At 39.8% G+C, this 16,820-nt stretch overlaps 2 gene segments (V, D, J or C); both read right to left on the bottom strand.

The window, feature by feature from the left end:
• Window positions 1-16,820, bottom strand: part of LOC106840669 (T-cell receptor alpha chain constant-like) — a 1,015,328-nt gene that overhangs the window by 486,258 nt on the left and 512,250 nt on the right.
• The window catches only part of LOC106840671 (T cell receptor delta constant-like), an 802,079-nt gene that overhangs the window by 401,883 nt on the left and 383,376 nt on the right, over window positions 1-16,820 (bottom strand).

Here is a 16,820-nt window from a genome sequence, read left to right as displayed (position 1 = left end):
AATGGCTTGACAGGTGGGTGGGTGGCTATGTCTCATTGACGAAAGTTTTCCCAGTACTTTTGGTCTCTCTTTTAGAAAATAGGCCTTTGGTTATAATTTCAAATGAAAGGGAGAAATGTTTTCTGAGTTCTTTTATTCTAGGATGAAAATAAAGAGGAAGTGGAGCTGAGAAATTTATTCTGAGAAGACTTACTCTTGGAGAGAAGAATGGGACCTGGAATGGTGTGCAGAAGTGGCAGGGTTTCATTCATAACAATGGCATAATTTTTTTCTTTTTTTTAATAAAAATGACAAAGCAGATGTGATAAATATGAACAAAGTAATTATGGGTGGTAGAATATACCTTTTATATTAATATATTCAATTTTTTATATTTTTATAATTTCTCAAAATAATGAATGAGAAAAAAAGATATATGTTTGTGACTGAAAAGAGCAGTAACTAAACTCAGACAGATCCCTGACAGCAGTAAGTAAACTAAACTAAACTCAGAAATAAGTGGAAGCACAACATGTGGCATCTGTGCTTATATTTTCCACAGATACTTTTTTTAAAATAAGACCTAGTTTGTCCAGTATCAAGAAGTTCTGAAATAACTATTGTGGGAGTTCTCATCAGCACTAAATTGCCTCAAACATCTCGTATTAAGAATTGCTCTGGGCTGGCCCCGTAGCAAAGTGATTAAGTTCGCATCCTCTGCTTCAGCAGCCCAGGGTTTTGCCGGTTTGGATCCTGGGAGTGGACATGGCACCGCTCATCAGGCCATGCTGAGCTGGTGTCCCACACAGCACAACCAGAAGGACCTAAAACTAGAATATACAACTAGGTACTGGGGGGCTTTGGGGAGAAGAAGAAGAGAAAAAGAAGATTGGCAACAGATGTTAGCTCAGGTGCCAATCTTTAAAAAAGAAAAAAAAGGTGCTCTCAGCTAGGTGCCCATAAAGGGATGTTTGGATAAAGAAGATGTGGTATGTATACACAACAGAATTCAACTCAGCCATAAAAAACAATGAAATCTGGCCCTTTGTGAAAATATGGACAGAACTTGAGGGTATATGCTAAGCGAAATGAATCAGAGTGAGAAAATTAAATACTGTGTGATCTCACCCATAAATAGAAGACAAAATCAACAAACAATCACACAGAGATAGAGATTGGACTGGTGGTTACCAGAGGAGAATGGAGGAGGGAGGAAGATGAAAGGGGTGGTTAGGCACACGTGTATGGTGATGGATTGTTACTAGTCTTTGGGTGGTGAACATGATGTAATCTACACAGAAATCGAAATATAATGATGTGCACCTGAAATTTATATAATGTTATAAACCAATGTTACCGCAATAAAAAAATAAAGAGTTGTTCTCATCACTCTCATTCCATTTTGAGAAAGCATCGTGAACAAGGAACTTTTAAAAATCCATACTATGATTTATTAGAATTTGGCATTTCCAGAAGGAGTGACAGGTATATTTATGTAGTTTCCGAGTTGCAGTCCCCAAGCTGGGTGTATGAATGGGGCCTGGTTACATCCTGGGTGGTGTCTGAGGAGCACAGATTCTCTGTAACACAGAGGTAGGCAGCTGAGTCTCCCCACTCAGAGAGATGCTCATGGAGTGATTAGAATTGGGACCAGCCCTGAATGTGTCTGCTAGAATCCCTTGTGCTCCAAAACCCAGTCTTGGGTTTTCCCAAGTCTTCAGTCTTCTCAGCAATGGAAAAAAGGGCGCTGGACCTTATTCCAGATCATCTCCAACCTTGTGCATGATTTGAATCCTGTATCTTGGTTTTGGATCCCTGACAGTCAGCTCCAATATGAGGATTTATGTGTAAGTAGTTTATTTGCAGAAGATTCTAGAAAGCTGGTAGAAAGTGAATCAGAGAAGGGAAGGAAGACAGTACAATGTGTTGTCATCAAGCCAGTTACTACCATGGGCAATTGGAACTTAGTCCAGCTGGGTAACTCCATGAGACAGTGTAGCCTACACTTTGGAGTTATCCCAAACGAGGCATAAAGGAGCTGTAGTAATCCCTAAACTCATTGTCTATCACTGATTTAGGGTTGCTTTGGGGGAATTAACTCTCTGACACATTTGACTTGCCCCACACACTGGCCACATGTGTTTCCATGGCCAGGAAATAGTCCTCAGAGATGCTGGGCTCTTCAGTGTGCAGAGGTGACTGTCAAGGGGATGTGAGTGGAGCATGAACTTCTCTACAGCTCATCTCTCGAACTGCTGAGATCCACTTGTGCTCTATGTTAGAGCCACTCAGATCACTAGTTCTTTAAAAAAAAAAAGATCAACAGGAAGCCTAGTGGGGCAAGTTACAATCACTATTGTAATTGTTGATTACGGTGGTGGTTGATTCCACAGCTGTAATTCATATTTATTATCTCCCTCCATCTACCTCCTATACGGTTCATTCTTGATTCTCCTCACCTTTGACTAACACTTCTACTGGTCTAGAATTTATTCTCACTGAGGTAATCTAGACCTTCATCCCTGGGGGTCTAAGCACTTGGTTATTCTGCCCTTGTGAGGCTATAGTTGCTACAATTGCCTGTTTACTGTAATCACTGTAATGAAAGCGCTAAGTCATCCTGGAAAATCCTGATTTTTAGCCATTTTTCCAGATCCCATTAGGTAGCAACAACTCTGTCTCCTCAAGATAATCAAGAACAACTGCCTTTGCCAGTCTTGTAACTCCTTCCTTGGTCTTCTGGTCTTCAGGCATGAGAATCTCCAAATGACCAGGTGGTATGAGTAACTTTAGGTTTGGTGAAAACCTTTCTGTTTCTCCATTAGAAGTAGCCTCCTCTCCTTTCCCTGCAAAGGGAAACAGGACCTCTAGTCCAGATGAACCTAGAGCTATGAGAACAGGAAGCACACAATATCCAAGTGAGTCACTGAAAGTGGAAGTTTATGGAGAGATAGTCCTACTTCCACCCCTTGGTTCCCAGGTCCATGTATCCTATTCAACTTCTAGGAACACAGCACCATCTTGAAGAATAGTTCTCCAATGTCTCAGAGCACTATCTCTGAGCTGGTGCTTTAGCTAAGCCTTTAAGGGGTCATTCCAATGTTAAATTAGCCTAGTGGTTTGTGGATAATGCCATATGTAGTAGGATCATTATACCCAATAGTCACATGTCCATTATCACACCTCCTTGCTATAAAGTGAGTGTGTTGATGCAAAGGGGTGTGAAATCCCTTGATGATCATGATGAGCAATCAGACACTCTGAGGTCCAGTTCATGCTGCTTTGTGTGGCACTGTGGAAGGGACGGCAAACTTAGACCCAGAGTATGTATTAACCCCAATAAGAAAAGATTTCTGCCACCTCCAGGGTGGAAGTGGTCCAGTGCAATCAACTTGCCAACAAGCGGCTCGTTGATCTCCTGGAGGCTCAGTGTTGTAGCTGCTGCTGACAGGTTGGATATTTGGCAGCAGAAGTAGCTAAATCCAACTTGGTGAGAGAAAACTCATGTTTCAGGGCTCGTGGAGAACCTCTATTCTGTGACCTTGGAGAATCTGTTCACAGGTTTATTGTTCCAGCACTGACATGGATGAGGACAGAGGCTGGTGACATCCTCTGGATGGATCATCTTGTCCACATGGTCACTCGGCGCTTTCTCATAGTGAATGCTTTCAGGTGGGTATTGATGTGAGACACAATGATCCGAACATTTTGTGCCTGCACTCACTGCCCCTCTGTTCATGGTCTCCCCTAAATGTGACTCATCCTGCTCCCACCCACCTGCTCAGAGTTCTGACCCTAGAAAAGAGCAGGATGCTGGGCACTTTTCAAAGACCCACTACTTATAACCTCTTGTCACCCCTCTTTTGATTCTTCTCCCACTGGCTGGTTGAATTTTTATCCTCTTTTAAGGAAGAAACAGATTTTCCATCATATTGTGATCTCTTTTCACTCCATCCTTCAAAAACTTTATACCATTTTCCCTCAGGTTTCGGTACTTGATCTTCTAAGCCAGTCTTTTAGGAATATAAAAATTAATATTCTTTCACTACTGAATTTGGTGGTCATGGCTTTTAAGATTTTGTATTTTCGATATATTTGTAAAAGTCTGCAAAGGAGCTCAAAGGCAAGAATTTTACTCTGTTCTCTCTTTGTTCTTTAGTGCTCTCTCTTTTCTTATATTAAGCCTCAGGTTTTCTGATGAGTTTTAACAGAGTACCGACTTCACACTGAGAAACAAAACAAACTAGATGGTATTTTAAAACATTATCCCTCTGCACTTGGTCTTCAAATGAAATATTTGACACTGTGTTATAAAACGCCCCTCACGTTTTCCTCTGCTCAGAGCGAAGTTAAAGTCAGCCCTGTAGCCCTCCTAGAAGAAAGGGCAGGGCTTAGAAGGGTTCAGGTGCAGGGTGCAGGTGCCTGAGCCTCACTGTGCTCGCCACGCACAAGAACGTGGTTGAGTCCCAGAGCCCGGAATCCTCCACGTGCAGGGAGAAGTGCCGGCGCTCTTTGCTAAGCCTGGCTGTGAATCTTCCGCTGGTCTCCTCTTTCTTATTTGAAAACATTTGTATCAGAGAGCGGGGGCCTTCCCCACGATCCTGCCTAAACCATTGAAAGAAATCGGAGTTGCTGTCTTGGTACGTGCAGTTCAGTGCGAAGCTCTCGCCTTCCTTGACTTCCAGGGAAGGAGGGCTCTGCTCCACCGGCAGTTTTGCGTTTGACCCTGTTCAGGAGTTAAAATATTTTCATTCATAAGAAACTGGTCTTTTCTTTGTTTTGAAAATTTTCCGTATTTCTTTTACATTCCTTAGCATAAACCCCAAATTGTCCCTGGGGACCCAATAGAATTAATTGCCACAGATGCCCCATTTCCTCGCCGGCCCTTTCCCTTTTCCTCACTCACAGGCCAGCTGCACACACAGGAGCATCACGGAAGCTCGGAGGGGAGTCTCCATTCTTGCTTCTCGCTGGCGTCTCTGAGGACTCAGTTTGGAGGCCTGGAACTGACCATGTTCAATGGGCCTAGTTCACTGTTCTAGATTCTTCTGTTTCTTTTGGTTTGGAAACTCTGGTTATCTTCATTCTGTTTTCACAACCAATCAAAATCTCACTTGTCACAGAGAACACATCATTGAACGTGCTCATTCCTGCTGCTCGGTTCACTTAATTCTAGTTTCCAGGCTGTCACTTCTGTCAGGGGAAGCACTGCACTCATGTGGCTGGACTTTTTTATTTCCCCATTTCCCTCTTAATGCACAGTAATTTGTTAAGTTAAATTAAAGGAAGATAGAGCATTCAGAGAGGGAAAAAGCAAACAAAAAGGAAAGAAAACAAAACATGGAACATGGTGTCAACATGTTCTCCAGCGATGACTGTTTGAATAGCCTTAGTTCCTGGAACTCCCCTCCTCACTCTCCTCACCTTTAGTGGAAATCTATGCAGGTTCTTTGCCTGTTTGACCCTGTACTATGGTCTGGGTGTATAAATAAAAGATTGAGGAAGACCTGATTCTTCCCCTCAATTGGTTAGCGTCTACCATGGCTTTGTTAGATCTCTCAATCTGAACAGTTTTAAAATAGTTACAAGAGTTAGACCTTTTCCAAATTCTCTCTAAAAATATAAAGGAGAGAAATATAATATCCTTTCTTTTAATATGTTCTCAGATGTGAGAGAGCAGCCTGGTATCTGGCTAACTCTGAAAATGCTAGCGCTTTTGCAAAAATCTGTGTTTCTTATATGTAGATCCAGGCGCCTGTGCAGACTTGGGTAATTTCTTGTATTTTACATCTTAGTTATCTGAGACTGTGTTTTATGGTCTCATATTTACAGTAAGGATTAGGGATCAAGAAGAGGAGAAGTTAAGGAAGAAAGTTCTCTTCTATGCTTTGCAACCACTCCTCACTTGCAGATTCTAGGAACCTACCACTGACCCACATTTTCTCAGCTACATTCCCTGGATAAAGCCCTGTCCTTGGCCAACCTCTCCCCATCCTTCCCTTCCTTCCTTTCTTATTGCGGGCCTGAGGCAAGTGGCTGAGTCTGTGATGAGTAAAGAGCTATGATCTTCTTTGATGTTAATTGTGGATAGTAGTCTTCCATTCTTCTTCATGTATGAAATTATGTAAATAGGGAGACTGCTTTTTCTAGCATTTTCCTGAAGTGCAGTGCGGCTGTACCTCAGATCGGAGTTAGCTCCCTCCTAGGGGGCAGGGACGGAGGTGAACTGTGCTCTGCCTTCCCCTGTCCTCTCATTTCTGCTTGAGAAGAAAACAACATACACGTGGGGTGGTCACTGGAGAATCTGGCTATTTGTAAATTGGTGTGCTTTCTGGGAACAGGATCAGATTTTTTCCCAACCAGAGCAATGTCAGATCACATCCTCTGGAACCACAGAAATGCTTGCAAAACTTCTAAGTGTCTTCCTAAGATTTTCTTTCTACCAGTGCAGACACTTACCAGGAATGTTCCCAAAGAACAGAATTTTAATCTGGGAAGAATAGACGGAGTCGTTCCCGTTGTTTGGAAGAAGTAATATTTACGTGAGTCTCCCTTGGAATTTTCTTCTCTCCTGTCTCAGGTATGGTGAGGTCAACATTCCAGGTAAGTACCAGCAGGCATGTATCTTGTTAAAGGTGATTAATGATTTTCCTGAGCAATGATAGACAGGGGTTGTGGCAGGTCAACAATACATGCTGAGTGTCTGTACCTAAAGTTCATTCAACTTAACCCCGTGAGGATGTTTAATAAAATGTACAAAATAGAATATGCTAATTATGCAGCTGAGGAGACTAGAAAAACAAATATAAAGTTAACTAACTGTAGGTGGCAGTGCGTGACTGGCATCAGCATTTACTGCAACAGGAGCAAAGTATGGGAGCGAAGTCTCTGCAGTTAAGAGTGAGTAGCTTAATAACTGGTGCAAGGGTTAAGAAGAAACATCATGTGATCATCCACATCGATGCAGGAAAGGCATGTGACAAAATACAACACATGTTCATATTAAAAACACTAAAAAAATAGGAATAAGTAAATTCCTTAACATAAAAAATACATATGCCATAACCCTAACCCAGCACCTACTTATGCAGAAATACTGAAGCTTTCCTGTGAAAGTTAGGGGGAAGACAAAGACGTCCGCTACCTTTACCACTAGTCAGCATTGTGTGGGAACTCCGAGATAGTGCAGTCGGCCTGGAGAAAAACAATTAGACGCGTAAGAATTGGAAAGAAAGAGGTAAAATATCATCTGCATGTTTGGAGATGAAATAATTATATATCAGAAAATCTGAAAGAGAAGAAAAACCACTACCAAAAGACAAGTTATAATACAAACAGTAATTTAAAAACAGCATTCGTACCATTTATATGCAAAAACAAAAAAACAGTTAAAAGAAAATGTGGACAAAAAGAGCCCATTTTCTATTTCATAAAAGTAAAAAGAAAGAGAAAAGAAGGAAAATTCTTAAGTGCAAATTAAGCCTAGGCATGCAGGTCAATTAAATTCAGTAGCAAATCAATAATTAAGCCCAATCATATATAGCAATTTAGTATATGATAAGAGCAGCATCTCAAATCAGTAAGTATGTTGTAGTAACTTGGATCTCTTCTGGACATGAGGTGACAAATGTGATTTTGACAGTGTCCCATTTTAGACCAGCAGTCTTCAAACTGGGGCTCCTGTACTCTTGGAATTAACTGAAGAGTTTCCAAGTGTTCTGCAGGGATAGATTATTCTAATAGAATCCAATTATATTTTTATATTTATATGCAAATTAGAATTTTTTCCCCTAGAACTGATCTGCTCTAGAACATGCTAGAGGTCCAGATGCCATGCTGCTTCTTCTTTCCCATTTCCCTTTCCACCCTTACAATTCCTTTAAAAAAAAAGAGCATACATGTCAACCATCCTGAATCTTACTATAGTGCATTGCCCCAGAATGCTAAAATCTCGAGGGTACCCAACATGGACACAATTCATTGGCTCCTGGCTTCTGAAGGAGAGTCCTTACCAGCTGAGCAAGAACTGTTGCAAGACAGGGAAGTATTTCAAGTAGGCAACAAGCTCAAGTCAAGATTCCTTGCCTCTATCTATCTATTATTTTCTCTCTCTGTCTCTTTATCTATCTATTGTCTTAGAATTTGAATTCAGAAATGAATGCTTATCACTGGAACCCATTATGTAACATCATTATTTGAATTGAAAAATGAAGTCAGACTTTTTCTGACAGAAGATAAATCTTTGTGGCCTATTTGTTTGACAACGTGGGATATGGGAAAAAGAGAAGAGTTAAAGAAAACTCCAAGACTTTTGGTTCCAGTAACTGGGTGAATTATATTGTCTTTTTTTTTTTTGAGATGGAGAAGAGTGAGGGAAGAACCTACAGGAGGGAGTCAAACATTCGGTTTTGGACATGTTAAATATTAGATGCCAACTAAACATCCAGGTTAGATGTTAGGTAGATTATAGTATATGTGAGCCTGGCTTAAAATGGAGAGGGCTAGGATAGAGATGTAAATTTGTGAGTCATCAATGTATAAATTGTAATTAAATCCATATTTCTAGATGAGATTGTAGGGGAGATAAAGTTTTACTTCTTTTCTCTCAGGGTCTCCAGGTGGCCAGAAAATTAAGATGATGTAAAACTGATTAACAGCAGAAAAGCATACAGATTTTATTTAATAATTTTTGTATGTACATGGGAGCCCTCCTATTAAAATGAAGACCCAAAGAAGTGGTAAGGCCTAAATGCTTATATGTTAGATTAACAGAGAGTAGCAACTGTGAAAAAGTAACTAAAACATATGGGTAGGTTAAAGGAAGGTAAGAATTACTTTAACAAGGTGTGTTTGCACAGGCTTCTTTCAACCTCAACTCCCATCTCTGGTGGTCAGAATGTTTCTTTTCTAGAATAGGGAGGGCATCTTTCAGTGAGGGGTTTCATCTCCTGCTTTCAGAAAGAAAAAGAGGCAGTGGTGGTGGGGGGTGTCAGAGTGCAAGAAGGGCCTGTTTTTCAAGTGACTTCAGTTCAAAATAATCAATATGCCAAAGTGACATATCTTAGGGTGGCATGTCCTGACGCTCTTCACTATCATTTGAAGAGAATGAATGTAGACAAAGAATATGTTTGAGAACTGAATCCTGAGACAGCATGACATGTAGAGGTCAGCAAGAGGAGGAGGATCTAGAAAAGGAGACTGAGCAGGAGTGGTTTGTGAGGTAGAAGCAAAGCAGGAGAATTTGGAGTCAGAATTCAGGCAGAGATGGGTTTCCAGGAGAGAGTAGCCATAATGCCGCATTCTTCTGGGAGATTCAATGAGATAAGGAATGGTAATGGGTCACTTGATTTGTTGATATGAAACTCATTGGTGACCTCAGCAAGAGTGATTTCAATGAAATGGTGGGGATGAAATCCGACTGGAATGGGTTCAAGTAAGAAAGAGGTTAGGGAGTGGAGAAAGTGAATTTAGAAAAATTTTTAAAAGAGTTTTATTATTAAGAGAGACAAGGAACAAAAAGACTGTAAACTCTTTTTACCCACTGAACCACTAATTCCAATTCTAGGATGCTGTCCTAGTGACGTGATGAGAAACTGAAATTCAAATTTATGTTTAAGATGTTTGCCGTAATGCTATTTAAGATGATTAAAAATTGGAAATAATCAAAATATCCAAAACCAGGAAAATTATAAAGTGTGGAAGCTCTATGGTGTAGAATGGCAGATAATCAACTCAAATTATGAATGCAATGTTTTTAGTGATAAAAATGAGGCTGTTAATAAAAGAACATAAAATTTTTCCTAAAATATGATGTAACAATGTACAAAAATGTAAAGAAGAGAGAAACATGTAAAAATAATGAGTGCTTGTCTATGTGGCAGAGTTGTGGATGTTTTTAGTATTTTTCGAATTGGAAATTCATATAACGTACATTTGATTATCTGCCTTTACATAACTCTAATTATTTTGACTAAAAAATACTTCTATGCACCATGAATTCAGCTCATAAAATAGTACAAAACCAAAAATCTCCCCTCACCTTTGGCTGTATTAATTATGGATCTACTGGTTGACAATGACAGAATCTCAACTCATGTTGGCTTGTTCCCCAAAGACAGTCTTTTGATCTTTGCAGCTCTAGGCAGAGCTGGATCTACAGGCTCCGCTGATGCTCTCAGAAATCTGTCTTTCTTCATATCTCAGTGTTGTCTTTCTCTGTCTCTTAGACTAAGATGTGACTGATGCTCCCAAAGCTGTCCAGTGAATAACTTCTCAACTCAAAATAAGACGGCAGCTCTACGCCGCAGAAAAAGCATGAAAACCACAGATGTCCACTTGAAGGAAGCTGTCTGCAAAGCCGTTATACTCATTTGTTTTTTGCATCTTTGTGCTCACCCTCTTTTCTGAAATGGTTTCTGGTTTTGAGATGCTGTGAGCCTTTTCTAATAACTCTTTCAAATTTCAATTTTAATGATAGATTAAAGCAAACCTTGAAGGCGCCCTTCTCTGTCCATGGCCTAATCCTGTTTCTCCTCTCTTTCTCCCAAATTGTTTTTGGTCTTTTCCACTATTCAAGATCCTAAATGAGTCTACAGTATTACCCAACATTCTGCACCAAGACAGACTTCCCTTGGCGGGGACAATGGTGAGTGGGATTATTCTAATTCTATTGGTTGCATTTCCTGGATGGATCACAGATATTTGGTGAAAATAAGAAGTATGAACTTTGGAAATTTCCACATCTCTCTCTTTATCTATCACTGAATAATGTTACAGAAAGTTTTTATTTGATAAAATAGATTTCTCTTCCTCATTCTTCTCAGTTCCTAGTTTTAAAGAATGTCTTTTTCTTTCTGAATGATGTGGAAATAAGACTAAATCACCAAAAGGCAGAATAACTCTTCCAGTTTTATTATAGTGTCAGTCTACTTTTTATGTGCTTTCTTGATTCTCAAAACCTGCACCAATTAATAGAGAAATGGAGCTAGAAGATCCCTAAAAGCTTAGCATATTGCTGCCTGAAGAAGCATTCTGTTTTATGTCTACCAAACTGTGCTTTTCTAAGAGTAAACCAAATTAGACACTAAACATGTTTGAGATGATAAAAGAAAGACACAGGGGGGTAAATTAGAAATTAGCCTTAATGTCTAAGGACTGTCTGCCTGGCTTGTCCTTATGACAACTCAGTGCCCTGCGGAGCAGGGAAGTAGATGGGAACTTATTTAAGCCACACCAGCACAGGTTCTGAGGAGGGTAAAATCTCACATAAATTCAGTTATTTTCAATAAAAATCATACAAAGTTTTTCAATAGCTATTTTTTTTCTTTTTGAGGAAGATTAGCCCTGAGCTAACATCTGCCACCAATTCTCCTCTTTTTTCTAAGGAAGACTGGCCCTGAGCTAACATCCATGCCCATCTTCCTCTACTTTATACGTGGGACACCTGCCACAGTATGGCTTGACAAGCAGTGTGTAGGTCCACATTCGGATCCAAACAGGTGAACTCCAGGCTGCTGAAGCGGAGTGTGTGAACTTAACTGCTGCGCCACTGGCCCGGCCCGCATGCAAGATTTTTTGCAGCCAGACAAGGAAGAGAAAAAAGTGCAAAGCAAAGCAGAATGTAGCTCTGTCTTATTTGTTTGGTCTGCATTTGATTTAGAAGTTTGTCCTTGATGAGGTTACTGAATGCAGAGAAGCTATTGGTACCCCCTACCCCCAAGCAAAACTCATGCTGGAAAGTGATTGTAAAATTGCAACGTATTTTGGAAAGTGTTTAGATTTTTCCTTTCCTGTAATATGGGCTATTAGTTTGTCATTGAATTGCTTAGGGAAAAGGAAATTTATCTGTTCATGAAATCAATTACTATGGAAATCCAGTATTTCCATACATTTAGAAATGTGCTTATAAAAGTAAGTATTTGACATTATTTAGCAGTTTAAATTTAGATTAATAGCTCATTCTGAAAAACAATTTCAAGAAATTTCTGAATGTTGCTTATAAGTGAAGATGGATAATGTCATGACGTTTTCTCATTGTCGGGAAGGAAATCCAATTCTGGGCTATATGCACTAAAAATTGCCTCACGCTAACATTCTGTATCATCTCACAGTACTACCCAATAAAAATGGTCCCTTTCAGTCCCATTTAAAAACTTTTAATTTCCTAAACCCTTCTGGCTTATTGTTTCTTGATCTTTGCCCTTACTAAGTTTATCCTGCCTGGAACGTCTTCTCTGACCATTGCTGTTATTTAAAATCCTACACAGGCTTCAAGTACAAATTCAACATCCAATTTCCATGAATCTGGAAGTGATTTTTTTAATCCATGGTGAATTTTACAAGCTCTTTGATTATTCAGTTCTTTTATGGCACTTTCTCCATTCAAAACTTAAAATTCTTAGTTTGGTGAAAAATCAGATCATTTTGTAATCCTTTCTGAAATACCACTGGAAATTGGACATTCCATTTCTCTTTGAATATTTCCTATAATGAGGAATACTTTACACCTGAAAGGAGTCTGTTTTGCTTTGGAAAACCTCTAATTGCTAGTCCTTCCTTATAGTGAGCTGAAATTTGTCTCTGTATAAATTCTGACCATTGGCTATAACTTGGCCTTTACACGTGGTGTAAATATAGCCAATCATTCATTTATACCACCATGGTTCAGTGAGTGCTTATCGGTACGAAAAAATTGATGTCTTCATAAAGTTTAAATCTAGTGAGAGATTCTCATGTCTGTTAGATAGTAAGCTCTTTGTGTGCAAGCGTTATGCCTAAATTATTTTTATATTGCCTAACAAAGTGTGTAGAGAAGTGGAAACAAAAAAGCCTTAGAAATGAATTATGAGAAACATCATTTTGTGCTGATTAGAAGTGGAAGTGAAATGGACCCTCTTGTGGGGTTGTGTACAGACTGAAGGTGCCGGGGGTTCCCATGATTTTAGGGCAGAAGTTAGTGGCTGAGTCTCTGACCTGCAGAGACCCAAATTCTTCTTAATGATTGGGCCTCTTACTCCTGCTTTCTGCTTGATCTCTGAAATGCTGAAAACTACAAGGACAAGGTCTTTCCTAGCATTCTCTCTGGGATATAAAAACCAATGGGTGTGTAACTGCAGTTAAAAACAAGAACCTCTCTCCTCTCCCTTTTGGGCCTTTGTGGGCGGGGCTTCTGCTCTGCTCCTGTTGGGTCTTTTCCCTGTTCAGAGAGAGAAACAGACACAGAAGACCAGATGTCAGCTCTCCACTTATTCAATGACTCTTTTCATTTTCCCAAATTTTATAGAAACAGACAAACAAAACTTACTTTTAAAGGACTAAAATAAAACCTGAATAAATGGACAAGAATATAACATTCCTATGTAGAAAAACATACTGTCCTAAAATGTCAAACTTTCCAATGTGACTCCAATCAAGAGTCCCATTTGTCTGAAACAGACAAAATGAATAAGCAAGAACCGATATCTTGGAATTGCCAGCTATATTTTGACAAAAGAATGTTAAAATTGGATTTTATTTTTTATAACATGAAAACTTACGCTAAACAAAACAGTAGGCACAGGGTTAAGCCAGTAAGTGGAGTATAGTAAAATCCAGAGGGGAACCAAATACTACTGGTTTGATGGGAATGTTCCAAGTCGTGGGGTATAAACATGAAATGATTTTAATTTTCCTCAGTATTTGCTAATACTCCGCTTTGTCAAACCTCTCTTTTCCAGTGGGAAACAAGTATTCTTTTCTTTCTTTTAGTTATTAAAGCAGTTTTGTTCTAACTATTTGTTCATTCATATTCATTTTGAACCTTAATTGCCATTTTAGAGTCAAAGCTCTGCCTCCCACCTCCTCCCAGCAGGAAGGCTCCAGGGGCTCCAGCGACATGTGGATGGTACTATTTCACACTTCATTCCTCTTTACCTTTCAGAGGTTGAGCAGAGAGGTGGGAGAGAATAAAGAACTCTCCTTTCACTTTCTCCTGAGCTGAGTGGCCTTGTCTCCTTGGTTGTTCAGACTGCTCTTCCTCTATGAATAATCCCGTGTTGTGGAGAGGTGTCTTCCCCTCTCTGTTGCTTCTTATCTCCACCTGGCCATCTCAGTGTTGGCAGAGATCCAAATGCTTGCTTTCTCTTGATAGTGTGTTAGTGGTTTTTTCATGGGCTACAGAGCCCTCCACCAGAAGTTTCCTGGAAGGAGCGATCAGCCTCAGGTGCAAACTCTTCCTCCTCACCAAGCCCACACGTGGACCAATCCACAGCCTCTAGCTGCCAGGACCCCCTACCAAGTGGCAGGTCTCTAGAGTCGGGGGTAGGTTCAGGCAAGTTGGTTTAGAATCTAGACAGATGCATTAAACTCACAGGAAATTCATGGAAAATTGCTTCAATAAAAGGTGGGAATGTAGGCTAGTGTGCCTTCTCTTATCTCTGCTGTCTTTCTCCTGCCTTTTTTCTTTTTGCCACAAGAACCTGACATGCTCTGCCAGTTCAGAGTCTCATAATATTCCTGCTCTCAGCAGGAACAGAGATATGCTTCTTTGGTTGGAGAGAAAGGAGTGAAGGAAAAAATTGGCAATATTGACCTTAGTGTTGCATTGTTGGAAAGTTTTCAAATATGTGGGAGAGGGGTTTTTGCTGTCTATTTTGCCCAATAACCATAAGAACAAGGCCAAATGAGAGGTAATTTATATAAGAATCCATATACTCAGAATTACTTGGGAAATTAGGTTTCTGTGAAGAAAGCCTTCCTCTTGGTCACTAAGTTTGTTGGAAATGAGACACAAGGAAAACCTAGATTGAAGTTAGAAGAACATTCTAATTAAAGCCAGGAGACTTACTTTGTGCTCCATTCTGCCACTTATTAGTTGTGTGACATTGGTAAGTAAATTTTTCTGAGCCTTGCTTCTCTACTGTATAGACAGAGAGTATTGTCACTATTAATTTTATTAAATGAAATATAGAATATCGATACAATGATTTACTTTGCCTGAATAAGATGATCTCTATCTATCAACATGGCTAGTCTTCAAGTTCATTTGTTGAATGAAATAAAAGGAAATTGCTGAGTAAAATATAGTGTGTTAACATTTATGTAAAGATGCCACAAAATAATATATATATTTTCCATGAGCACATGCATACATGTGTGTCCATATTAATTATGATAAAAGGCCTAAACATATATTACAAACGCAAAGCAGCATTTACCTCTGGGAAAAGAGACCAGATGAAGGCTTGGGCAGAGTGGACTTAAGCTTTATCTGTGAGGTTCCAACTTTTTAAAAATGGCAAGGTATTCATCTCTTGCATGTATAGATTAAATTAGCTTAAATATATGCATAAGTGTCTTTAAACAATTGTAAGACAAAACTCAATATGAGGATGTAGATTTACCTAATCTTCCTTCTTTGAAACTGGAGATGTTTCCCATGAGATGTCAATGGAGATTTCTGAGTTTTTAGTACAATCAGTTCAACCTTTCACTGATTGGGTCTGCTACAGAGAAAAGAGAAAAGAGCTGAATGTGGCACTTTCTTATTTGCTCATATCAAGGATGAGTTTGAGACACAAAGAATATTTCAGTAGAGGCTCTATCAGTGAGTCTGGGAGAAGAACTAAGGAAGAGGAGTTAGGGGGGCAGTGAACCAAAAGCTAGTGCTCCCCAGTCAAAGAAAGGAGGAAAGACCCAGGGCACTGTTTAATGAATCTTAAAATTGCTTTCCAAGTCATTCACTATGTGAAGGCTTGTACCAATGCACTGTATTGCTACCAAAAGGGTATGAAAAGAACATTTTGCACAAACTGAAGGTAAAACAGGTTACATATTACTCTCCTTCACTTATTTTATACCGTTGCAAACAACCATCTTCCCTCGTTCAATTTTTTAAAAAGTTAGCTTTAAACACGTCTTTGAAAATTATTTTCTAAGCACAGGATTTTTCAAGCTTTTTTTTTTTTTCACCAGAATTAATTTTTCTAAAAGAAAACATTGTTAAACATCTGATTTTCCATCTTATTTCCAAGGCCCTCTTAATGGTTAGTCCTGATATTCAGCAGGCAGTGGGGTTGGTGCAGGCTTCACCAACAATGCAGAAGCCTGGAAGCCATAAGGTGCTGGTTCTGCTGCAGACTTTGTATTGAATAAGGCTCTAAACCTTCCTCTTTAGACTCCATCCAACATCAGAACAAACAGAGACACTAGGCTTTGCACAGATCCAGATTGGACAGTAGTAGTCATTTAGCGTGGCTTGAATCATTGCAGTAGGTGGTAGGTACCCTCTGGCTCAAGAAGTCGGTCTGAGGAATCCACCCACCTCTCATGGCCACTCATCTCCACCTGGAAAGGTAAAAGCTGACACAAGACCATGGTAATAGTCATCCAAACCATTTCTCTCTCCTCACTCACCACCTAATGCCGAACCGCTTCCTCTTCCCTTTAGTCTTATGAAGAACTAGCCCCTCTTCCTGTTCACATCACGAGAAATGCCCAACTGCCTGCGGCCATGAGCTCAGGAATGAGTGCCTCAGGGTGTCTTTGTCCTCTAATGGTTGGACTTGCTGAGCAAACACTTCAATGCCTGTTCAATGCCTGGCATGGTGACCAGGGGTCCCTGGGTGAAGAAGCCCTCTCTGCGTCCTGGATGTGTGATTTGGGGGCTTTAATTATTATTATTATTTACAAGTGTGGTGTAAAAGAGTTGCTCAGTTGTTGATAGAAAGGACCTTTGAGGCTAAAGTAGCTATTGAGAAAGAGAAAAAAGATCGCTACCATTTGCTGAGCACATAGGACATGCCAGACATCTAACCCAAGTGTTAAAGCCGTATCTCATAACTACTTATAAAACAGAGTTATTA

This window comes from Equus asinus, chromosome 2 (assembly GCF_041296235.1).
Source record: "Equus asinus isolate D_3611 breed Donkey chromosome 2, EquAss-T2T_v2, whole genome shotgun sequence".
Classification (NCBI taxonomy): Eukaryota; Metazoa; Chordata; class Mammalia; order Perissodactyla; family Equidae; genus Equus; species Equus asinus.
This window is presented reverse-complemented; position numbering and strand designations above follow the sequence as displayed.